A 25,581-nucleotide genomic window follows, 5' to 3' on the forward strand; every position below is an offset into this window, starting at 1 on the left:
CAACGAGTTAAAAACCAGCCTAGGCAACATAGTGAGTCCCTGTCTCTACAAAAGATACCAAAATTAGCTGGGTGTGGTGGCCTGTGCCTGTAGTCCCAGCTACTCAGGAGGTGGAGGTAGGAGGATTCATTGAGCCCAAGAGGTAGAGGCTGCAAGGAGTGTGATTGCACTAGTGCACTCCAGCCTTGGTGACGGAGTGAGACCCTGTCTCAAAAGAAAAAAAAAGAATTATAATGTCCCATTCTTCCCTCCCCCCTCAACCCTTGGCAACTAGCATTCTTTCAGTCTCTGAATTTAACTGTAGGTACCTCATACAAGTGGAGTCATAGACTGCATTTAAAAAAATTTCACAAGATGATATTTATTATCTTAATCATTTTTAAGTGTACAGTTCACTAGTGTTGGGTGTATTTCACATTGTTGTAAAATACATCTCCAGAACTTTTTCATCTAGCTAATCTGAATTAATGTACTAATTGAATAACAATCCCCCTCCCCCTACCACCATCCCTGATAACCATCATTCTGATTTCTGTCTCTATGAATTTGATTACTCTAGGTAACTCATATAAGTGGAATCACACAATATTTGTCTTTTTATGACTTATTTCATTTAGCTTAATGTCCTCAAGATTCATCCGTGTTATAGCATATGATTTCCTTCTTGTTTAAGGCTCACTAATATTCCATTGTATGTATATACCACATTTTGTTTATATATTCATCAGATCACAGACACTTGGGTTGCTTTCATGTTTGGCTTTGTGAATAATGCTGCTATGAACATGGGCATACATATATATGTCTTTGAGACTCTGCTTTCATTTTTTGGGGGGTGTATACCCAAAAGTGGAATTGCTGGATAAAATAGCAATTCTATTTTTAATATTTTGAGGACCCGCCATATTGTTTTCCACAGCAGTTGCACTTTTTTTAATTTTTATTTTTTATTTTGAGATAGGGTCTCTCTCTGTCACACATGCTGGAGTATAGTGGCATGATCATAGCTCACTGCAGCCTTGAACTCCTGGGCTCTGGTGGTCCTCCTGCCTCCGAGTAGCTAGGACTATAGACATGCACTACCGTTACCTGGCTGTTTAAAAACAATTTTTTTTTTTGTAGAGATGGGGTCTTGCTGTGTTGCTCAGGCTGACCTCAAACTCTTGGCTTCAAGAGATCCTCCTGCCTCAGCCTACTAAAGTGCTGAGATTACAGGAGTGAGCCACCATGCCCAACCACGAGTTTGCAGTGCTGCCAACAGTACAGGAAGGTTTCAGTTTGTCTATATCTTCCTCAATGCTTATTTTCTGTTTGTTTATTAATAGGAGCTATCCTAAGTGAATGTGAGGTGTGTAGATTTTTTTTTTTTTTATCAGAGTCGGGTTTTAGCCCAGCTTATCTGCTAGCCCTTTTTGAGAAATGTATTTGCATGAGGGAGTAAAGCATAAGGCCAGCTAGGAGGTAATTGCATTGACTTAGAGTCGGGGTAATGAGGAACTGGTTCGATTGTGGTGGGACAATGTGATTTTGAGAGGTGATGGAAAAATGGAAATAATTTATTCAAATTTCAGAAACCGAGAGAAATGACATGAAAATGACTTTTACATTTGAATTTGATTGTAATAGAAATGTGGAAGTAAAGGGAAGGAGAGAAAGAATAACTTACTGTTCTTTAGCATTTTAGGTGATGGGAATATTGTTGTGGAAATAAACGCCTGTAAGGGCAGCTTGAAATATGGGAGCATATGACAGCAAGAAAACAGGTCTGGAAACTTGTTTTTGTGAGAGTCAGTAAGATGATACAGGTCATAGTATTTCTCTTTGAAACATTTGTTTTCTTTTGAAAAAATAATCTGATAAATTTTTCCTTCTCAATTTTTTACAGCTCTTGCAAGCTTAGGATATGGAAAGAGCTGTGTGTTGTTCAATTGTGCAGCCTGAGTAGCCAAATTGCAGCAGAACAGAACCTGGATAATGATGAAGGATTGAAAATCGCTGCTAAGCATTACCAGGTATGCGGAAAATTAGTTACTACAATAATGATCGACACTAAATTGGATTAAGTGGAAAATAATTTGCATTTAGGTTTATAGATACTTCTATGCAACAGATGTTTTTTTAAATGAATGCACTTTTAAAATGAATTGATTCTTACTGTTGAAGCCCTTAGATAAACTGTCTATAGACCAGGTCTGTTATTCCTCATTGTTTTATACGCAGCACCTAGCACAGTGCCTGGCACATAATAGAGGCTCAATAATTGTTGGTTGAAGAAATTATGAAATGTCTGAGATTTTGTCTCTGGCATTTAGGGTAAATCCATTTTAAATAAATGACCTAATTAAAAAAAATTTGTACATTATTTTCATATGTTTTCTTAGAGTGAGACACACTTGAAATTTCACTGATGTTACAAAAATAAAGACAAGAAATTGGCAAGAAAATAAAATTTTAACTTTGAGACTTGTGGAGAGGTCATATTTAAATGTGGTCCGACACATAATGTTCGTAAGTTGCCTAATCTATTTTACGTACTAATCATTTACTAATATGGCATGTTATCTTGTGGCAGTTTTTTTTATTTCATTTATTTATTTATTTTGAGACAGAGTGTTGCTCTGTCACCCAGGCTGGAGTGCAGTGGCTCAATCTCGGCTCACTGCAAGCTCCGCCTTCCGGGTTCACACCATTTTCCTGCCTCAGCCTCCTGAGTAGCTAGGACTACAGGCATCCGCCACCTCGCCCAGCTAATTTTTTTTGTATTTTTAGTAGAGATGGGGTTTCACCGTGTTAGCCACGATGGTCTTGATCTCCTGACCTCGTGATCAACCCGCCTCGACCTCCCAAAGTGCTGGGATTACAGGCGTGAGCCACCACACCCTGCCAGCAGTTGTTTATTATTTATTCAGTTTTTTTTTTTTTTTGGTTAAAAGAGCAGTAAATGATTAGTGATAAGTAATATATATAATCATGTTGTCATTTTATATTTCTTTCTAATTTACAAAGTGTTTTCATGTACATTATTTGACTCTCAGATAAACCTTGTGATGTATGTCATATAATGATAATGTCATTCCCATTTTACATACGAGGAGACTAAAGGTCAGAAGTCTTCATAAAGCAGTCCATTTGGGTTTCAGTAGTTCTGATTCCAAATTTCATGTAATTCCAAATGTCCTTCCACTGTTTCACCCCCAAACCTCTCATGAAATTTGCTTGTCTCAGAGGCAGTCTGCTTTTTCCTGTTGTTTATGTTAGGGGAGAGGTGAGTGATGCTATTCTGAGAAAGTAAAAGGAAAATATACCTTAAGCAAATAACATGCTCCAAATTGTGGCTTGCCTTACAGTTTTGAATGGGCATAGATGACAAACATAATGCATACGCTATTTCTTTTTGAGGCTATACATGGCAAATATTTTAAAATGTGAAAACAAGCCGGGTGTGGTGGCTGAGGCCTGTAATCCCAGCACTTTGGGAGGCCGTGGTGTGTGGATCACGAGGTCAGGAGTTCCAGACCAGCCTGGCCAATATGGTGAAACCCTGTCTGTATTAAAAATAGAAAAATTAGCTGTGTGTGGTGGTGGGCACCTGTAGTCTGAGCTACTTGGGAGGCTGAGGCAGGAGAATCGCTTGAACCCAGGAGGCGGAGGTTGCAGTGAGCTGAGATTGTGCCATTGCACTCTAGTCTGGGTGACAAGAGCAAGACTCTGTCTCAAAATAAATAAAATAAAATAGAGTAGTGAAAACGAAGTAAAATGTTATTTAGCTTTTGGTTAACTGTAACTCAGTTAATTGGTATATGAGATTTTAGAAAAGTCATTCTGAATTATGAAAGAAGCATTGCATTCTGTGAGGGTTCACAGCAGGGCACCTGGTATCATGGAACGATAACTGGTGGTATTAGACCTAGGTCCTTGTCTAGGCTGCTTGCCACCCAGAAGCTTTGTGTTGTTGGGCAAGTTCTTTAACCTCTCTAGTACCTCCAGTTCCTTATCTGTAAATGAGAGACTCAGATTTTGATCCACTAGTTTACTAAACAAGTTCAGTTGTTCATTCCTAGCAGATACTCTGGTCTTATAATACTTAATGACTGCAGAAACATGCTGTTCATTTTAATACATTTGACTTTGAGTTTTCTCTGTGTTGTCTATTTATCTAACTCATGACACCTTTTTTTTTTTCTTTTTTGAGATGGAGTCTTGCTCTGTTGCCCAGGCAGGAGTACAATGGCGTGATCTTGGCTCACTGCAACCTCTGCCTCCTGGGTTCAAGCGATTCTCCTGCCTCAGCCTCCCAAGCAGCTGGGATTACAAGTGTGTGCCACCACGCCCAGCTAATTTTTGTATTTTTAGTAGAGACGGGGTTTCATCATGTTGGCCAGGCTGGTCTTCAACTCCTGACCTCAGGTGATCCACCCACCTCAGCCTCCCAAAGTGCTGGGATTACAGGCGTGAGCCAACGCACCCTGCCAACTCATGACACCTTTAGATCTCAGACTGATTTATTTCTTTTTCTTAGTATAATTTGTTTCATAAAAGCAAAGTTATTTTAGTATTAACAAAATATAATTGAGATGAAAAATCTGATGCGGAACATTTCACTAGCGAGCTCTGAAGGCCAGACAGAAATCACTAGCAATGGGTAGTAATGCTGTTCCTCAGAGGACCAGGTGTATGTACTATTTGGGGTGTCCCCTAACTACTAAACTACTATGGCATGTTTAATTATATTTGAAAGACGAATTTGTTTGGGACCAAAGCAAGAGCATTGCAGTACTAAAAATATTTTAATGTTTATCCCTGCCTCTATTCTCATATTAATTTTGAGGAAGTGTATCTAAAAATAGCTTAATCAGATTGTTCCATTAGTTTACTTTGTTTTTCCTTGTAATTTACTTTTAATCTTTGTTAAATCTCTTGTTACGCTATAGAGTTTTAGAAAGATAACCTTATTCTCTGTAGGTCAGATGTTTTAGATTGGTTTTTCATAATATAAAAATTTAAATGTATTAACTGTTCACTGAGTTAACATTTGTAATGCCTTTTATGTGTAACAGTAGGAAATTAAGTCTTGCTGAGTTCCTATAGATTTTAAAGAAATTCTTTCTCCCCCCTTAGTTTGCTAATGGTGCCTTTTTACATATTAAAGAGACGGTTTTATCTGCCTTAAATCGAGAGCCTACCGTGGACATATCTCCAGATACTGTTGGGACCCTCAGTCTTATTATGCTGGCACAGGCTCAAGAAGTATTTTTTTTTTAAAGCCACAAGAGGTAACTCCAATTTTTCTTTTCATTGCATGTGAAAAGAAGTGACAAGGCTTTTAAATTAAGAAAGTGGTTAGACTATAATATGTGCAATGTCGAGCTTTCCTTCTTGAACTTGATACATGGATTATGGAAAATTTTCAGCTATCCTTTTCTGAATTTGTAGCACAAATGCACATTTAAGAATGTAGGCTGTGTTTGAAGTCATGAAATGGATCTTTGGTAATTGTCTTTAAACACTCCATTCTGGAATAGTATTTATGTATGTTTTTAACATGTCAAACATTTATTCACAAATATTTATTGGGTACTTACCCTGTGCCAGTCACTGTTCTAGTTTCTGGGTAAACGGAGTTAGAAAACAACCTTACATTTTGGCGACAGGGGAGATGATAAGCAAGAATTAAGTAGACAGGATAATCTCATAAATAATTGCTATAACATTTCAGAAATAATTGCTATCAAAAATAAGAAAGAATTATATGATAGTGGCTGGTGGTATGGTGATGGGATAGGGATGTAGGGGAAGGTGGGCTAATTTTAGATTCATTAGTCAAGAAGGCTTTCTTTCAGGAGGTCCTCTTTAAAGTAGACCTAAATGACAAGAAGGAATGATCCAGGCACAGTCCCTGGCCCTGGGAATGAGGGAAGAAGAATAATTCTTATAAGGCATATAAGTTAGCATGAGAGATTGAAATATGGGCTGAATATATAATATGGGCTGAAATTGAAAATAAGAGGTTAAGTTATCATGTGGAAGAAATAGGAATTGGAATACTTTTTTCTTTTAAAATAACAGCTTATAATGAGATAGAATTTATATACGCTAAAGTTCACCCTTTCTAAGTATACAACATAAGATTTTTAGTATATTTGTAGAGTTTTGATTACCACTATCTTATTTTAGAGCATTACCATCATCCCAAAAAGAAGCTGTGTACCCATTAGCAGTGACTCCTCATTCCCCTTTCCCCCACTGCTGGCAACCACTAATCTATTTTGTCTGTTTTAAATTTTATGCGAAAATGTGATTTCATCAAGAAAGATGTTTTAAGATGTGTGTACAAACTTGTGATCTCAGTGTTTATACTGAGACATGTCAGATTAGCTCATATTTATTTTAATTATAATGGTCAACTTCATATTATATTCCAGATAAAATGAAAGATGCCATCATAGCTAAATTGGCTAATCAGGCTGCAGATTATTTTGGTGATGCTTTCAAACAGTGTCAATACAAAGATACTCTCCCCAAGGTCAGTTATTGTTTTTGTAAACACTTGCTTACTTTGCATGTGAAAATATTTAGACTTTTTTGTGTATAAGAAGCAAGTTGAAACTTATAAAGAAATTTGAAGTTTTAATAGGGTTATCTGAAGTATATAGTAGAAATAGTTTTTTTTTATTTAAGATGCATGAACAATTCTTTTATATTTAGGGATGCTTTTGTCCTTACCTTTTACTAAACTTGTTTTTCCAAGTTAGAACTCTTTCTGGAAAATGTTGACCATCTGTTTTCAATACTTTTATCAAATCAAGGCATTGTGTAGTTCTGAATCATTGGTGATTTGGTACAAGCATGTATACTTGAGCATGTTGATTATTCACAGTTTTAATTATTGTCCTGTTTTCTTAAAGATGAGTCTTGAAGTGCAAAAACAGACATAAAGAAAAAAGGAAAAGAAAACTTAACAAATTCATCTGATACTTTGATTAGAATTCAGTTTTGGCAACAGGGATAAAAAATTGGGCTGCTAATGGACAGCTAAGGAAAAGCAACCATCTTAAACTACATATCACAGGAAGTATAATGTTTTAATGTGAACCTTTCTGAAGTGACAATTGAAAAGACTATTCAGTGATGATCATTTGTTAATGACAAAGGAAATCACTAGTAAATTTGGAATGATTAATAAAGAAAACTTAAAGATGGAGTGAAATATATGTTTCAACTACTTCCTTCAGAAATGTTCAAGGAATTAGTTTCATCATATGGTATCTGTTACATGATTTTTTTGGTAGGGGAATTTATTGATTTATAAGTCATATTCAGGAATCTTTGTACATTAAAAAATTGCAGACAACTTGGGGGTGAAGTAAAAATGCACATAAGTGCATTAACGGTACTTATTACTCAGAAAATGATCAATAAGGAATTAATGTGACGATTCCTGGGGATTTAAGATACACCAAGAACCTAACAGAAATTTGCCCAGGACTCTTGGGTATTAACAGCCTTCCTCTTAAAAAGAGACTTGGGATCTCCTCTCATGTTTTTTTCCTCTGAAAGACCTCACGTTCAGCTGCACAGTGTTCCGTTACATCCTGTTGGGCCATTAGTTCAGTCCTGTCATGGAGAGAAGAAAGTCACCTACAAAGACTTGGAAGCTACCTCTGCAGCATTGCTGGTACTCCTTGAAAATCTCCTGTTTCAGAACCAAGTTGCTCCAGCCTTACCCTGAGAACTGGCATGAGTGTAGTTTGAAATTTAGATGTCTTTTATTTTTTCCTTTTTACTAATAAAGCTCATAAGGTGTTTTCATATTCTAGTTAAAAACTGAAATGTCTGCAAGTAGTGATCCAGGAAGGTAGGAAATTATTCCCTGGGAGACAGGAAAGCACCCAAGGTAGTAATTCAGTTTTTGATTCTCTTACATTTTGTGTTTAGATAGTGATTGTCTAGACTAATTCCTTGGATTTTCTTAATATCATATACTTCCTAAAAGCAGTGAGGTTACAGGTTAGATTTTGACATTTTGGAAGAGCCACTACTAGTATAATTGCTTTCCTGCTTTATGTCTTTGGATCTTTTAAAATTAAGTTTGCCTGGAATTATTTTCAAAACAAATAGGCAAAATAACAGTTTATCATTATCATTGTTCATATACTTAGTGCATTTGTCTATGATATGTTTTTGAGTATGTGATACTGAAATATTAGTGTATCTATGATAGTAAATCATTTTTATATGGCTAAAATCATCTTTAGTAAGAAACCTCTTAGGATATGAATTTAAGTGAGAATTAACTGTCTTTTTTTTTAAAAACATGATGAAACAGTCATCTATAGAGCAACTTCATGGGTATATGTGAGTAATGATGGTTTAGTTAACTCTACAGGCTGGGTAAGGGCTCATAAGAAAGCTTCTAAAGCCCTGTGCTTGATGTTCCTCTGTGAGTGTCCATTCTACTTCTCTTTCTAATAATGCATGCTTTTCTTTCTTTTTGTAAACAAAATGTTGACTTCACGGATCAATTAAAGAGAATTGTAAAAGCCTAAATTGGCTTCAGTTAACAATTAAAAAAAACCCCTTCAATTGGAAGAAAAAAATTTAATTCATAGATTTCAATCCACACAAAATCATGTCGTCTTCTCTGTTTACACCTAATGACTAACCTTAATCTCTAAGTCATGAATGGGGTGATTGTAATTTCTGTCTTCTTCTCCTCTTTCTTCCTGCATCCCATGTTGTCTGTGGTGGTTTGTGTGGTTGGACTCTCCCCTGGTCAGTATTTTATTTCCAGGAGGTGTTCCCTGTCTTGGCTGCCAAGCACTGTATCATGCAGGCCAGTGCTGAGTGCCATCAGTCTATCCCGGCAAAACAGCACAAGACATTTGGAGAGGAAATTGTAAGGTTACAAGTGAGTCTCTTGGTAATAAATATTTAAGTAACTAACTTGGGTCTCTCTTTTTTTCCCTAGTAAGATTTCCAAGTTTGCCCATAAAAACCTTTCCCATTCATCACCCCATCAGCAGTGACAAGTGATTGTTTTTATCTTTAGACTTTACTGCATGTTTTTTTGAGGTCTCATATTTTATCTAAAAAATTGATGCAAAATTTGCATTCAATTCTCTTTTTTATCCATGCTTATTTTAATGTAAAAATAATTCTAAATTCATTGCCATCTCCAGATTGTTTTTATCTTTAGACTTTACTGCATGTTTTTTTGAGGTCTCATATTTTATCTGAAAAATTCATGCAAAATTTGCATTCAGTTCTCTTTTTTATTCATGTTTATTTTAGTGTAAAAATAATTCTAAATTAATTGCCATGCTCCAGGAGTATGTGTAGTGTTTAACTTGTGGCCTGGTCTTTGTCTAAACTGGGGCATATACTTCCACAACTTGAGGAGGACAGTGGAGAGATGTGTGTGCATATATATATATATATCTTGTGAACAGCCGAGTACCTTCTATGCAGTTGTGTTCATACTGTTGGCATTGGGGTTATCAGAAACTTGCTGTGACATTATGGCACCTGAGGCAACTTGCCAGCAGGAACAAGAGCTGTTTGTACAAGTTGTTTGTGTTTTGAGTATTGGTAGACAGAGGATAGAAAGATGACTTATGGCATTTGAGTTAGGGAAGTTTAAATATGTACTGATTTTTAGAACATACTATGGATGTCTTGGTTTATTTTGTGCTGTTATAGCAGAATACCACAGACTGGGTAATTGATAAAGAACAGAAATTTGTCACAATTTTGAAGGCTGAGAAGTCCAATATCAAGGTGCTGCCACCTGGTGAGGGTCTTTGTGCTGTGTTACCCGTGGTGAAATGTAGAAGGGCAAGAGAGTGCTAGTGAGTGAGAGAGAGCAAGAGGGAGCCAAACTGCTTAATGAAGCCCCTCTCTTGATAACTAGCCCTCTCCCATGATAATGACATTAATCTATTCATGAGGGTGGAGTCCTCTTGACCTCATCACCTCTTATTATGCCCCCACGTCCCAACACTTTGGGATTGGGAACACATGAACTTTGGGGGACACGTTCAGACCATAACAATGGAAATGTTGTTTAGGAGGTTCAGATTAATTAATTAGCCTTTTCGTGGGAAAACATCTCACAGTGACCAAATCAGAGAAAGACTTTTTTTAAAAAAAGTCAAACCCAGATTTGTCTGGGGCTTCACTTTGATTACAGTAACTTAGATTCATATATAAAAATGATGCTGAACAAGGAATTTGTGGGAAGGATTCTTTTTTTAAGGCTAGCATATTTAAATTATAAGTTTAGTTTCTTTATTTTCTGGTTTCTGGGACTATTAGATTTAAATAAGCCCATATTTAGTCTCTATAAATCAGTCAGAGAAAGAACTCCTTTTGAAATTTAATCTCATTTCTAAGTACCCCTGAAAAAGGAAACTATTTCAAATTCACACAGTGGGAGGGAGGTAAAAACTTTTCCTCAGTTATAGACACGTAGATTTTGCAGCTTTAGTTTTACAGCTTTAGTTAAAGGTTAAAGTTAAGACAGATGAGTGTGATGGCACCTGCCTGTAGTACAGCTACTTGGGAGGTTGAGGTGGGAGGATCGTTTGAGGCTAGTAGTTTGAGGCCAGCCTGGACAATATAGTGACACCCTTTCTCAAAAAAAAAAAGTTAACACAGAACACACTCACTGATCCATATTTCAAAGGGCAGTTATTCTTTCCAGTAGGCATGAAATATTTTTTAATTGATTTACACTCCCAAGAAGGCAAACAGAACAGACAAGAAGTTGACCAATAAACCATATTGGCTGTAGTTTGTCACTCAGTAGAGTATAATCCCCCATGATGCTGACAGAGATCTTAGGAGGTCACACTCTTAAACCAACTTTCTAGTTATGGCTACTAGCAAAGAGAAATAACTTATTGGTCCTGTGCAAACCAGAAATGAAAATAAAGTCACAATCAGGAGAATCAAAACAATAGATAAAATGGCAGCAAAGGTAAAATTACTGCTTGGAATCACTTCTGGGGCCAAGAAAAGTTGTACCTGTTGCACTTCTTGAACAGTGCAGTTTATGTGGCCCCAGAAGATGGATCTTCTTGGTCATCTTGGTGGATCTTCAAAGATGGTGAAATACAATTTTCAAAAAGATATAGAAAAACACACACACATACACAGATATAAAAACATGACTCACATAGAATGACTACATGTCAAAGATTTATTTGACTCATTAATGAGGGACCTAGCAAGATTGTAAATCTGATTTTGTACAAGTATTGTTATCTTAGTTATGATACTAGGTTGTAGGTATTAAGGAGATTGTCCTTATAGAATACTTGCTGATGTGTTTAGGGATGAGGGCTCATCACATCTAACTTCAGTTTAAGATAGTCCTGCAATAAAAGAAAAAAAGGTACGTGATTTTGTGTTTGTATGGGAAAGAAATAGATAAAGCAAATGTGGCAAAATGGTAATTGTTGAACCTAGATAATTATTTTGTGAGCTTGAAATTTTTCAAAATTGGGAAAATAGGTATATATAAGGTTATATAGTTCAATTCCTGTTCCTCTTTTTCCCTCTATCCTGTTCCCCCATCCATTATTCCCACTGCCCGATAGTTAATTTCCATTAATTTCTTGTCTTTTTTTCTTTCTTTGAAATCGAAGCAAATATATACATATACAGCACACACGCATTGCACATTCTCACTTCTCATTCTTACTGAAGTGCTGGTATGCTATTAATATATACAGTGTTGTGTACCTTCTTTTCTCATGTAACAATGTATCCTGGAGATCTCTTCATCTTAATTCAGCAATAGGGAGACCATCCTTAGAGCTGCATTGTACTTCACTGTGTGAGCCACAGTTTATTGCTGTCTCCTATTGCTAGATACTTGAATGTTTCCAAGATTCACTATTATAAACAATGCTACAGTAAAAAATCATGTACACAAGTTATCTTGTACTTCAGCAGGTGTCTTAGCTTAGGCTGCCATAAGAACACCATAGACTGGGTGGTTTAAACAACAGAAATTTATTTTCTGATAGTTCTGGAGCCTGGAAATCCAAGGTCAGGGTGCCAGTATGGTCATGTTCTGGTGAGATTTACAGATGGCCTTTTCTCTGTATCCTCATATGGTGAACAGCAAGAGCAAGCCCTCTGGTGTCTCTTCTTGCAAGGGAACTAATGCCCTGTGAGGCCCCACCTCCATGACCTCATCTAAACCCCATTATTTTCCAAAGGTCCCATGTTCAAATACCATCGCATTAGGAGTTAGGGATTCAAAATACAAAATTTGGGGAGCACAGTCCCTTACATAGCAGCAGGTGTATCTTAAATAATTTAATAGAAATGGGATTACCGATAGCAAAATATAAATACATCTGTAATTTGTTATATATTTAGATTGTTGATCCACTTGGAATTTATCCTGATGTGTGGTGCTAGGTATGGATCCAGTTTTAAAGTCTTCTTCCAAATGGCTAGCCAGTTGTCCCCAAACCATTTATTATAATAGCCTTGTTTACCTCACTGATCTGAGATTCTGACTTTATCACACATTAGATTCATGGTATATATTGGGATCTATTTCTGCTTTTATTGTTTCATTGACTTGTTTATCTGCTCATACTCCAGTTCCATATCATTTTAGTTATACTTTAGACTGTTTTAATGTCTGATAGGTATTATCTCTCGTTTTTTGAATTTTTCTGCCTGTCCTTGCTTGTTTCCTGAATTTTGTCATTTTCTGGATTTTCCTGACTATTCTTGCATATGTTTCTTCATATGAATTTTCTTTCATTTAACTATGATGGAAAATATATATAAAAGTATAGTTGTATAACTATGATGGTCAAGCATATATAAAAGTATGAATCATTGAATTTCTGTTACCCAACTTAAGTGATTATGAGTATTTCGCTATTTTGTGTTTTAGCTATTTCTCCTTTCCTCCTTATTTTTTTGGAGTATTTTACAACTATCTCATGTATCATTTCATTCTTAAGTTTTTTAGCCTGTGTCTCTAAGAGATAAAGATTAAAAAAAATTAAAGAACAAAAATTTAAAAAATGAAGAAATTTTGCTAGATGGGTCATTATCCCAATCTAGCAAAATTAATATTAATATGAATTAGTAGTTAATAGTCATAATCCAGTATTATCTACATGTAGTTTAGTTCTCCCTGATTTTTTTCTCAGGGGTCTTGTTTGTTCAAATCAGGATCCACACAAAGTCCTCACTTTGCATTTGATTGATATGCCCTCTAAATCTTTAATTTGTAACAGCCTCCTCCTTCCCAACTTCTGTGTTGAGTTTTCTTCACTTTTTCTTGTTCTGTATGTTTTTTACTATGATTTCTGTGATGTCTGTTTTCCCTTTTGCTCCTTGTATAAATGTCTCAGTCTTGCTTTCTTAAATAAATTTATATTTTTCTTTACTTTTGTGAGTTCTGTCACTTCCTGTTTCATATTCTTTTGCTATTTGGCTATCACTCGCTCTGGTTTGGGCCATCCAGTCCTCTGTTCTTTTGGTACTGTCATTGTGTTCTTAAGTGTTTTAGTTTAGTTTAGTTTTTAGCATGCTATTTTCATCTACTTTGCGGCACTATTTCTTTGGTGAGCTTTCATCATCTACTGGAAAGATGTACTGCTTGTTTTCAGCTTTTTCCTTATTTTTTTTTGTATTGAGAGATGAGTTGCCTTTTCAGTTACTTATGTTTGAATGAGATTGATTTTGCTGGAGGTTCCTCTGTGGGGAAATGGGCAGGGTTAGCTTTACAAGCATCATTGTGTTAAGGGCTCCCTCCTAAGGTCCACTTCTCTGGCTCTTAAAGCCTACCCTGGATTAGGAAGAATCCCACTACCTCTGTACCTGTGCTTCCCTGAATTCCTCACAGCCTTTGCATTTCAAGTTGATGCATCTACTTTTCGGGTTTATATTTTGCTGGCATTTTCCGAGTGCTTATGCCCTTTCTTCTCCCTCCCTACTTTTCTGTTGTCTCTTTCTGCTTCCCCTAGAAACCCTGTCTTTTTAGTTAATCTGTCTACTTCTCTTTCTCAGCAGCTCTCTTGGGATGAGGCCCCTCAGCATCACATTTTTTTCTGTGATCCCCTGGTGGCATGAGAGGGGCCAGTTGGCTTTGCCTTTACCATCACCTGGCAAGGTTTTCTCATCCTGTTTTGTTGTTTTCAGATTTGCTGAAAGTAGTTTGAACTTAGGGTGGCAGCCTTGGCCCTTCCCTGTCTTCCCCTCTGTGTATAGAGCACCTGCGGTTCTGGTACTGGTGTTTGCTATTTGGGGGAGGGTTCAACCACATTTACAAATCAAATTTGATTTACAAATTTAAAAAGTGATTTAAATTTGTGCAATTTCCCATTTCCTAGTTTACACTGAAGGGTAGCTTTTGTTTTGTTTTGGTTGTCTTTCTCTAAGCATGGTACCAGCTTTGGAGGTTAAGATTTGTATCATGTTAAGGAACTATAATGTCTATTTTACTAAGATTTTAAAAAATCAAGAATATTGAATTTTATCAAATACTTTTTCAATATCTATGGAGAAATTTGATTTTTTAACTTATTATTTTGGAGAATTATATAAGTAGATTTTCTAGTATTAAACCATTTTTGTATTCTTGTAATGTTGGTGTTTTAGACTTGCCTTATCTCTTCATCTGGTCATTTTATAGATGTAGATGCTTTCTATATGCCTGAGAATATAATATATTCTCTATTTGTGGAGTCTAGTGTTCTCTATGTCTGGTAAACCAAACTTGTTAATTGTGTTGCTCAAATCTTCTGTAATCTTACACTTTTTTAAAATCTGGTCCAGCCATTGCTGAGACAGATATGTTAAAATCTTCCACTTTGATTATGGGTAAATGTATCAATTTCTCATTATAATTGTTGATGTAGATACTATTACATGCAAAATATAAGAAATTTTACATCTTTCTGGCAAATTGGCAAATATTAAAAGATCATGTGTTATATTTATCCCTAATAATGCTTTTGGCCTTATTGTCTATTTTATATGGTGTCACTATACCTAATACCACCTAAATTTTATGTGGCTTATGTTCATTTTTTATAAGGCCAAACTTAAAAAAAAATTTCTTACTGATGTTGACATGTTGTTCACTTCCTGTGTTGTTGGATAATTTTTTTCAGATCCACCGTTTCACTGAGAGTTAGGCCCTTTGAGGTTCCTGCCTTCATGTGAAGGAGTGAAAGAGGTGCATCTCAATTCTCTGTGTTGTGTGGTTTCAAGACCCTTGTTTCAGGTCTCCATGAGGGCCTTTAATAAGTTTTAACTGCTAATTTTTTCGATATAGAAATAACCCAACAGCCAGACAGGGCACAGTGGCTCATGCCTGTAATTCCAGCACTTTGGGAAGCTGAGTTGGGCAGATCACTTAAGATCAGGAGTTGGAGACTGGCCTGGCCAATATGATGAAACCCGATGTCTACCAAAACATACAAAAATTAGCTTGGCGTGGGGGTGCACGCCTGTAATTCCAGCTTCTTGGAAGGCTGAAGTGGGAGAGTTGCTTGAACCTGGGAGGTGGAAGTCACAGTGAGCCAAGATCGCGCCACTGTGCTCCAGCCTGGGTGTCACAGAGTGAGACTCTGTCTGAAAAAAAGAAAGAAAAAAAGAAAGAACCCAACAGCCAGCTTTCTTCAATGTCAGTTTATACTGATTGGCTCATGGATTTCTTTTATTATCTTGATAATTTGCCTGTGTGTTTATAGGGATAGCTGTTGGTATTATCCTTCAGTTTTCAGGTATTTTGTGATCGGAGAATTTCCAGGTAATCCTGTCAGCCACATTGCTGGAAATGCAGGTCTTCGAATTAAAGATTTTTTTGTTGAAACCAATGCTTAAATATTTGGTGGGGAAAGAGAAAGAAAATCATCTCCCTCTTTTTTTGTTGTTGTTGTTGACATTTTTCTTTTTAGCGTGCAGCAGAACTGATTAAAACAGTGGCGTCTCGCTATGATGAATATGTTAATGTGAAGGATTTTTCTGACAAAATCAATTGTGCCCTTACTGCAGCAAAGAAGGATAATGACTTCATTTATCGTGATCGAGTTCCAGACCTTAAAGATCTAGATCCTATTGGCAAAGCCACACTTGTGAAATCTACCCCAGTCAATGTCCCCATCAGTCAGAAATTTACTGGTATGTCAGTTATTCAGACACACTTTAATCTCATTTTTCTCTAGTTTACTGTGTTTTTCGTAGCTAAAAATCACATAATTGCTGTTGTATGCTTTGAATATAATTTGTATTCATGTTGTTTAAAATGAATATGAGAATAAATATTGTATTGTGTCCATGCAATGTTAAGATGGAAAGTAAACAATAATAAAGCATATGTAAAGTATACAATAGTTAGAAGACTTGAAACTGTGTGTTTGATTAACACTGTAGCACTTGTCATTTTGTTAACATTTGTTATTTAAGATGCTGCCATTAAAAATAAAGAAATATGGCCGGATGTGGTGGCTCACACCTGTAATCCTAGCACTTTGGGAGGCTGAGATGGGTAGATTGCTTGAGCTCAGGAGTTAGAGACCAGCCTGTGCACCTGGCGAAACCCTGTCTCTACCAAAAAAAAAAAAAAAATTAACTGGGCGTGATGGTGCATGCCTGTGGCTTTAGCTACTCTGGAGGCTGAGGTGGGAGGCTCGCTTGAGCCCAGGAGGTGGAGGTTGCAGTGAGCTGAGACCGTGCCACCATACTCCAGCCTGGGTGACAGAGTGAGATCTTTTCTCAAAAATAAATAAATAAATAAATTAATTAATTAATTAAATAAATAAATGTAAAAATAAACCACAAAAATATTTCTTTTTTTTTTTCTTTTTTTTTTTTTTTTTTGAGGCAGAGTCTCACTCTTGTTGCCCAGGCTAAAATGCAGTGGTGCTATCTCCCTCACTGCAACCTCTGCCTCCCGGGTTCAAGTGATTCTCCTGCCTCAGCCTCCCAAGTAGCTGGGACTACAGGTGCCTGCCACCATGCCCAGCTAATTTTGTGTTTTTAGTAGAGATGGGGTTTCTCCATGTTGGTCAGGCTGGCCTGGAACTCCCGACCTCAGGTGATCCACCTGCCTCGGTGTCCCAAAGTGCTGGGATTACAGGCATGAGCCACCATGCCCGGCCTATTTCTTTAAACATGTAAACTTCTGGAGTGGTATTTGTATGAGATAAATAAATGTTATTATATTGTAGATGTATACAAATGTATACAACAGATGGTAGCCTCTAGCTGAGATCCCAAGGAGAATATTCTGTTACTGAGAAAGGGTGATTATATGTTTATTTAGCAAACACAAAGAGTTTACCATGTTCCAGGCACTCTTTAAGCACTTTACAAATATTAGCTCATTAGTTTTCACAAGTGCCCTGAGATGGGTACTGATATTATCCCTATTTGATGAGGATACTGATGCACAGAGTGGTTAAGTAATTTCCTCAAGGTCACATAGCTAGGAAGTGTTGGAGCCAGAAATGGAATCCTGCTGCCGTGACCCATTCAGTCAATTTTTTTTTTTTTTTTTGAGACCGAGTCTTGCTCTGTTGCCCAGGCTGTGGTGCAGCGGTGCAATCTCAGCTCACTGCAACCTCCGCCTCCTGGATTCAGACGATTCTCCTGCCTCAGCCTCCCCAGTAGCTGAGACTACAGGCTCCTACCATTACACCAGCTAATTTTTGTATTTTTAGTAGAGATGGGGTTTTGCCAAGTTGGCCAGACTGGTCTTGAACTCCTGACCTCAGGTGAGCCACCTGCCTCAGCCTCCCAAAGTGCTGGGATTACAGACCTTAGCCACTGCTCCCGGCCCCTCATTCAGTTTAATCAACAAATGAACAGCGTCACTGAAGATCCCTCAGACTCAGTGATGAACACATCTGAAAAAGTTAAAGAAAATTAAGTTCAAAGAAGAAACTTTTCATTGTCACCATTGTCCGTGAATGTAGTGATCTAAAAATTCTCTTTATCATTGTGCTTTAAATAGTGATTTCATTTTGATCTTTAAATGTCAATAGACTATTGATATTTTGATCTTTAAATATCAAATATGTATGGACTATGTGAATATTGGAAAGAAAATATGAACAGTCACTTTTACAGTTTGGGTTTTTGTCTTAAAATTTTGTTGTAATTTCTCTTCCTAATTTTAGATCTGTTTGAGAAGATGGTTCCCTTGTCAGTGCAGCAGTCTTTGGCTGCCTGTAATCAGAGGAAAGCCGATTTGGTAACAGATCAATTGCTCAGATGAGAGAAGCCACCACTTTGGCAAATGGGTAGGTAGAGCTTAATTTTAGAGCCTAAAGTTTTCTGTTTGGTTGTTCTTTAGTTTATGAACATTTTAGTTTCTGAGCTTAGAGCTAAATGTCAAGAGTATATAAAATAGAAAATGTAGACACACACTTACAACTATTTTTGGTGGACACTGTATTTATGAAGCTTTAGCAAATATAGTTGGAAGAAATTATAGAAACAAGGTGAGGATATTTGACTAAAAATTTGTATTTTAAGAGATATTTATTTGGGGGAAATGAGAAGTAGAAATGAACTCAGATACATGGTACGTTTAGTGTTCTGAACCGATTTTTGTTTCTGATGGATTGAATACTAAGAAAATAATTCATTGGTTTAAAAAAATTGTAGGTATATTTTGCACACACAAAATACGCCTATTCTAAGTACACAGTTCAATTATTATATGTATATGTGTGTGTATGTGTGTATATATATATTTTTGTTTTGTTTTGTTTTGTTTTGTTTTTTGGGACAGGGTCTTATTGTCACCAGGCTGGAGTGCAGTGGTGTAAACATTAAACATGGCTCACTGCAGTCTCAACCTTCTGGGCTCAGGTGATCCTCCTGCCTCAGCCTCCTGTGTAGCTGAGGCCACAGGTGCAAGCCACCACACTTGGCTAATTTTTTGATTTTTTTAAAGAGACGAGATCTCACTTTGTTGTCCAGGCTGGTCTTGAACTCCTGGGCTCCTGGTCTTGAACTCCTGGGCTCAAGTGATCCTCCTGCCTTGACCTCCCAAAGTGCTGGGATTACAGGCATGAGCCACCGTGCCTGGCCATTTAGTTAGTTTTGATAAATGTGTGTACCCATGTAACCGGCACTATGATTAAGATAGAGAACATTACTGTTACCCTGAAAAAATTGTCTCATGCCCCTTTCCCAGTCCTTCCTCTTCTGGCCCCTGGCCACTATTGATCTGCTCCCTGTCTTAAATTTTGTTTTACTTTTTATACAGTTTAAAATACGTGTAATCATTCTAGCATATACATATACAGTACTTACAGTATGTACAGTATACACTTAGAATGTGTTTTGCTTTTTTTCACTTAGCTACTGTTTTTGAGATTCATCTATGTTGTGTGTATCAATTTGAGTCTTTTCTATGGCTGAGCAGTATTCCATTTTATGGTTATAGAGCAGTTTGTTAACTCTTTCACCTGTTAATGGACATTTCAGTTTCTATGAACATTCACATATAAATCTTCGTGTGGACATATTTTAGTTCTCTTGGGTAAATACTTAGGAGTGGAATTGTTAGGTTGTGTGGTTAGCATATTTAATTTTATACGAAATTGCCAGGTTGTTTTCCAAAGCGGTTGTTCCATTTTATATCCTATCTGCACTGTTTGAGAAATACAGTTGTTCTGCATCCTCACCAATACTTGGTACTGTCAGTCTTTTTAGTTTTAGCTACTTTAGTGTGTGTGTAGCAGAATCTTACTTTAATGATTTAATTTGCATTCTCCTAATTACTAATGATACTGAACAGCTTTTCATGTGCTTACTAGCCATTCATATCTTTTCTGTAAAGTGTCTATTGGAATCTTTTTCTCAGTTTCTAAAACTGAGTTTTTCTTAATATTTAAAAAGTTCTTTACATATTCTGGATGCAAGTGCTTTGTCAAATACATATAATTGAGAATATAGTTGACCCTGAACAACATAGGGGTTATGGGTGCTGACCCCCCTGCACAGTCAAATCTGCATATAACTTCTGAGTCCCCAAAACTTAAGTACTAATAGCCTGCTGTTGACCAGAAGCCTTACCAATAACATAAACAGTCAATTAACATATATTTTGTATATGTATTCTATAGTATATTCTTATAATAAATAAGCTAGAGAAAAAATGCTATTAAGAAAATCATAAGGAAGAGAAAATATATTTACTATGATTAAATGGAAGTGGATCATCATAAAGGTCTTCGTCCTTGTCTATTTCATGTTTGAGTAGGCTGAGGAAGAGGAGGAAGGAGGCTTGGTCTTGCTGTCTTGGAGCAGGCGGAGGTGAAAGAGGTGAAAGTCCACATAAACATGGACTCACATAGTTCAAATCTGTGCTGTTCAAGGGCCAGCTGTATTTCTCTCGTAGTTGGCTTGCCTTTTCAAGTTTTCAGTTTTGATTAATGCATGGATTTTACCATCATTTTTCTTTAACAAGAGAGGAATGTAAGTTTACTCTAGCATATGATAAACAGGCAGTCTGAGATTTTACAGAGCTTGTTTTCTGAGGAGTTCATTGTATTACATCATTTCATTTGCCTTTTTGTCTTTACATAGTGGGTAGGGATATTGACCTCCCTTCCACATCATGTAAATGAAATAACTGAGGAATTGTTATTGTGCTACAAAACTGAGAACAGATGAAGATTCTGTAATGAATACTTAGATCATCTATTTTTGTTGACATTTTGCCTAGGTGATGTGAAATTATAACTACTGATTCTGTTGAAGGAGAGCAAAAAAGAAAAACATAACTATTTTGTGTATTGTTTCTGACTTGTTAGAGATGCTATAACAATCAAAAGTATAAAAGACTGCTTTTTTAGGATAGAATTTTTGACTTTTAATTACTTAGACTGAAAGAAGTTTGAACTGTAAGCCAACGATACCTAATATATTTTAATGCGGTCATAGTTTTTCTTATTTTTTGGCTTTTTTTTTTTTTTCGAGATGGAGTCTCACTCTGTTGCCCAGGCTGGAGTGCAGTGGTGAGATCTCGGCTCACTGCAACCTTCGCCTCCCAGCTTCAGGTGATTCTTGTGCCTCAGTCTCCCAAGTAGCTGGGATTATAGGTGCTCACCACTACGCCTGACTAATTTTTGTATTTTTAGTGGACATGGGGTTTCACCATGTTGGTCAGGCTGGTCTCGAATTCCTGACCTCAGGTGATCCCCCTGCCTTGGCCTCCCAAAGTGCTGGGATTACAGGTGTGAGCCACTGCACCAGCCTATTTTTTGGCTTTTAATTCTGAATTGTGAACTTAATTTTTTAATGATTTTGGTTTAATTTTATCAATCACTGATTTTTTTGTTTTTCTGTTAATCTTTGCTATGTTTTTCATTGATAGGGCTTATCCAGTTTTTCTGGGTGCTAACTCCATTGCTGTTGATTTGGTTATAGAAGATTAAATTAAATAAAGTAAATATTGATGAGGAGTTAAATTGTTTTAGACTTCAATATAACATAGTATCTCATTTTTTCAGGGTGCTAGCTTCCCTTAATCTTCCAGCAGCAATTGAAGATGTGTCTGGAGACACTGTACCTCAGTCTATATTGACTAAATCCAGATCTGTGATTGAACAGGGAGACATCCAGACTGTTGATCAGTTGATTAAAGAACTGCCTGAATTACTGCAACGAAATAGAGAAATCCTAGATGAGGTATGTTTTATAAGATTTGCTTTTCAAGTATAAACACTGTGAATCCTTGATGTCCAGCAGGGATTGGGACTGGACACTTCCTCATGCTAGTGTTCACGGTGTAGTTAGTATTCATCACTTTGGTGAATTTACTGTGGCCCAGAGCCTTCTCTTTAGCATAAGAGAAATTCTGGTTGAGTGAGAATGGGTTTCATTCTTATCTTAAGGGTAAGTGAGTACACATTAATGAAACTCAAATGAGCACTGTGTAAAACTAGTATACTATGAGAAATCAACTATCATACAAACTGTTCAGTCTTTGTAATTATTGATTTATTTGATACATAGCATGTAGCAAGATTTTTCTTTTTAATTTAATTTGTCTTAACCTGGAAGGTTAAACCCTTTAATTTATCCCTAATTTCTTAAAATATATTAAATATATTTATTTTATATTATTTATCTTATAATTCCAATATCTGTAGTTTTTGTGAGTTTGATTCTACGATTTGTAATTTTTGCTGATTCTTGGTTATGGTGGCTTGTTTTCTCTTGTGTTCAGTTTTTTGTTACTGTTTTTTAAAACTTTAAAAAATAGTTTCAGATGTACAGAGACTTTGCAAATTTAGTGTAGAAAGTTCCTGTATATTTTTCACCTAGCTTCCCTGAAAGTTAAAATCTTATGCGGTCATGGCACATTTGTTAAAACTAGGAAATTGACATTGGTACAGTATTATTACTCAGATTTTACCAGTTACTCCACCAATGTTCCTCCTTCTGTTCCAAGAACCAGTACAGAATACTGAATTGCATTTAGTGTTCAGTGAGTTTTGATTGTGCATTCATATTGCCTGTAATTTATTGGTGGGAATTCATTGAGATCTGGGTTTAAGGTGAATTCTAGAAAGAATTTGTGTTTGCTTCTGCCATAAAAAGGCATTATATACCTGGCACCTCCTCAAACTTAAGAGGTTTTTTCCTTTCTTTTATAATCTTTTAATTATAGTAGTAATTTATCTTAGGACTTTGTGTCACACAGATAGTGTGGTTTCTAGTCCCAAGTTCAGGCTTTTGATCAGGAATCTCAGATAATACTTCCTTTTTTTTCTCTTTCTTTGTTCTTTACAGCCAAGGTCCAGACAGGCATGTTTTCTTCTGTAGGGCAGTTTTCTGTTTTAAAAATTCATCCACTGAGAATCACCTATTTGGAAGTATACCAGTTTGAGGGTGGAGAGTGCTTTTGATCTGACCTCTCACCTTTTATTGTCCCTACCTATGTTTCTTGTTGAATTTTCTAAATTCACAATCCAAGTCAATGGTGAACTACACAGCTGGTGAACTATGGATGGTGGGCCAATGCTGGCTTGTGGCCTACTTTTGTGTGGTTCACTAGTTAAGGATAATTTTTATCTTTTTTAGAGCATTGTCAAAAAAGAAGAATTCTGTATGCCATAGACTGTGGCCCAGAAAGCCTAAAATATTTACTCTGTGGTGTTTGACAGAAGTTTGCTATTCTTTGTCCTAAGCTATCAGGGATTGTGATATATTGTTGGTGCTAGCACTGTGTCTACTGGTAGATTAGTATTTCCTTGTGTTTCTGGCCCCCAAGTATCCTGTCATCATATCTACTCATTAGAAGGCACTTAAAAATATATTAAACATAACTTTCTGTTTGTTGTATTGGAATGAAAGTCTAAATCTTTTATTTTTTAATGTAATCAGTTTTCCCCTTTGTTTTGTTTATGGCTTCTATTTATTTATTTTAATCTTAAAACTCTCTTTAAATTGATATATGGATGTAAATAGTCTCTTATTTATTCTTCCTTTTTTTTTTTTACTGAGAAACGTTGATAGCTAATTCAGCCTTAAATTTATAAGACTTTTTGTTAAATGCATTATAACTTAGATGTCTGCAAGAAAAAAGTCCATTTATATTCTAACCTAATATTCCCATCTCACCAAATTCTCACTTATATTGTGTATGAACATTTATTAAATGCATTAAATTTTTTATACCAGAAATGACATTTCAGGGTTCTTTTTGCTTCCTTTTAAAGTCATTAAGGTTGTTGGATGAAGAAGAAGCAACTGATAATGATTTAAGAGCAAAATTTAAGGAACTCTGGCAAAGGACACCATCCAATGAACTGTATAAGCCTTTAAGAGCAGGTAACAATGTGTATAAATGACCTTCATTTGAATAAATTCCCAATTTGGACCCACATTTTTGCTTGATTAAATTAGGCTCAGTTGTAAATTCATTTTTACCAAAACTGTTTTTCCTCAGTTTTAGTATAAAGATTTTTAAAGTTCACAAAAGTAATCTGCCAATTGTCAGAAGTACAGATTCTTAAGAAGGGTATAAAGTGAAAAGTTAAAATGGTCCTCCAACTTTCATTTTCTGTTCCAAGCTCTGTGCATACTTTATTTTATTTATTTATTTATTTATTTTTGAGACAAGGTCTCGCTCTGTCACTCAGGCTGGAGTGCAGTGGCAGGATCACAGCTCGCTGCAGCCCCAACCTCCAGGGCTCAGGCAACCCTTCTACCTCAGCCTCCTGAGTAGCTGACACTGTAGACATGTGCTACCAGGCCCGGCTAATTTTTGTATTTTTTGCAGAGACGAGGTTTTACCATGTTGCCCTGGCTTGTCCTGAACCCCTGGGCTCAAGTGATCCACCTGCCTCCATTTCCCAAAGTGATGAGAGATCAGGCTTGAATCACCATGCCTGGCCCCTGCGCATATTTTAAAAACACAAATGAGAGCATATTGCATTTATGGCTTTGTAATTTTTTTTTCATTTAGTAGTGAATCCTGGATGGTAAAAAAAAAAAAAAAAAGAGCTTTAAGTTATTTTGAGGCCAAATTTATGCTTCTTAATAATTTGATGATGAAGATTTTGTGCTTGCTGAGGTAAACGCTGTTGTCATGGTGGCTGGAGATTAGTTTTATTTATCTTCGTAAAAAGTTTGTATATTATTGAGATTTTTCTAAAAATCTTTTTTTAAGTCACATTGCTATTTTGAGAGAGGAATACTTTTAAAATAAATGGACCAATTTTTGGAGAGAATGATTTCTTCCTACATTCATGAGTTGTAGGAAAAGATTAATATTAATTAGCTTTTATTTGGCAGATAGTAACCACCAAATATATCTTAAGGTATAGCTATGCTTTTCATTTTATAAGTGATTTTGTCATCTTTCCAAAAACGAGAACACAAAGACTGTTAGGAGCTGTTTTTATGATTAAGTGAATTGGGGTCTATAGAAGGGGAAGATAAGTAAAGTTGGAGACTAGAACTCAACATCTAACCAGCCTATATACGTTGCTGTTAGAATCACTTCTGTGCTCTGCAAACTTTTATTTTCTCCCCGAGGGAACCAACTTCAGAACAGTTTTAGATAAAGCTGTGCAAGCAGGTGGACAAGTGAAAGAATGGTGCCCATCTCATCGTGACCCCATCGTACTTTTGTGTAAGCCAGAGCCTGAGCTGAGTGCTGCCATCCCTTCTGCTAATCCAGCAAAGACCATGCGGGGCAGTGTGGTGAGAAGGGCACTTTGATGTGGGTTGTCATCTGCTTAAGAAAACCACATTCAAGCCGTTTTATATAATGAACTGCCAATTTCTTATTGTCATCTTTAAAAAAATGCAGAAATAAATTGGGGTTGTTACATTTAAAGTAGTATATAGACTGTGTAATAGGTAATTATACTAGTATTAACTATCCTGTAATAGTAACTTCCATTTATTGAATGCCCTTTATTGAACTAAATTTTAGATACTTAATAGGTCAACAGCATTTAATTTGGGTTTTATAAAAGAGAGAAGCTTGGAAGTATGGAAATATGGCCAGATACACAAATTCTTATTTCTTCCGTTATTCTGTACTCCCTTCCACCTTGTTTCCCA

At 36.3% G+C, this 25,581-nt stretch overlaps 1 pseudogene; it reads left to right on the plus strand.

Annotated features, from left to right (window-relative positions):
* The first annotated feature begins 1,735 nt into the window (after window positions 1-1,735).
* On the plus strand, window positions 1,736-25,198 carry LOC129026611 (programmed cell death 6-interacting protein-like; annotated as a pseudogene).
* The last annotated feature ends 383 nt before the right edge of the window (window positions 25,199-25,581 follow it).

This window comes from Pongo pygmaeus, chromosome 16 (assembly GCF_028885625.2).
Source record: "Pongo pygmaeus isolate AG05252 chromosome 16, NHGRI_mPonPyg2-v2.0_pri, whole genome shotgun sequence".
NCBI classification, from domain to species: Eukaryota; Metazoa; Chordata; class Mammalia; order Primates; family Hominidae; genus Pongo; species Pongo pygmaeus.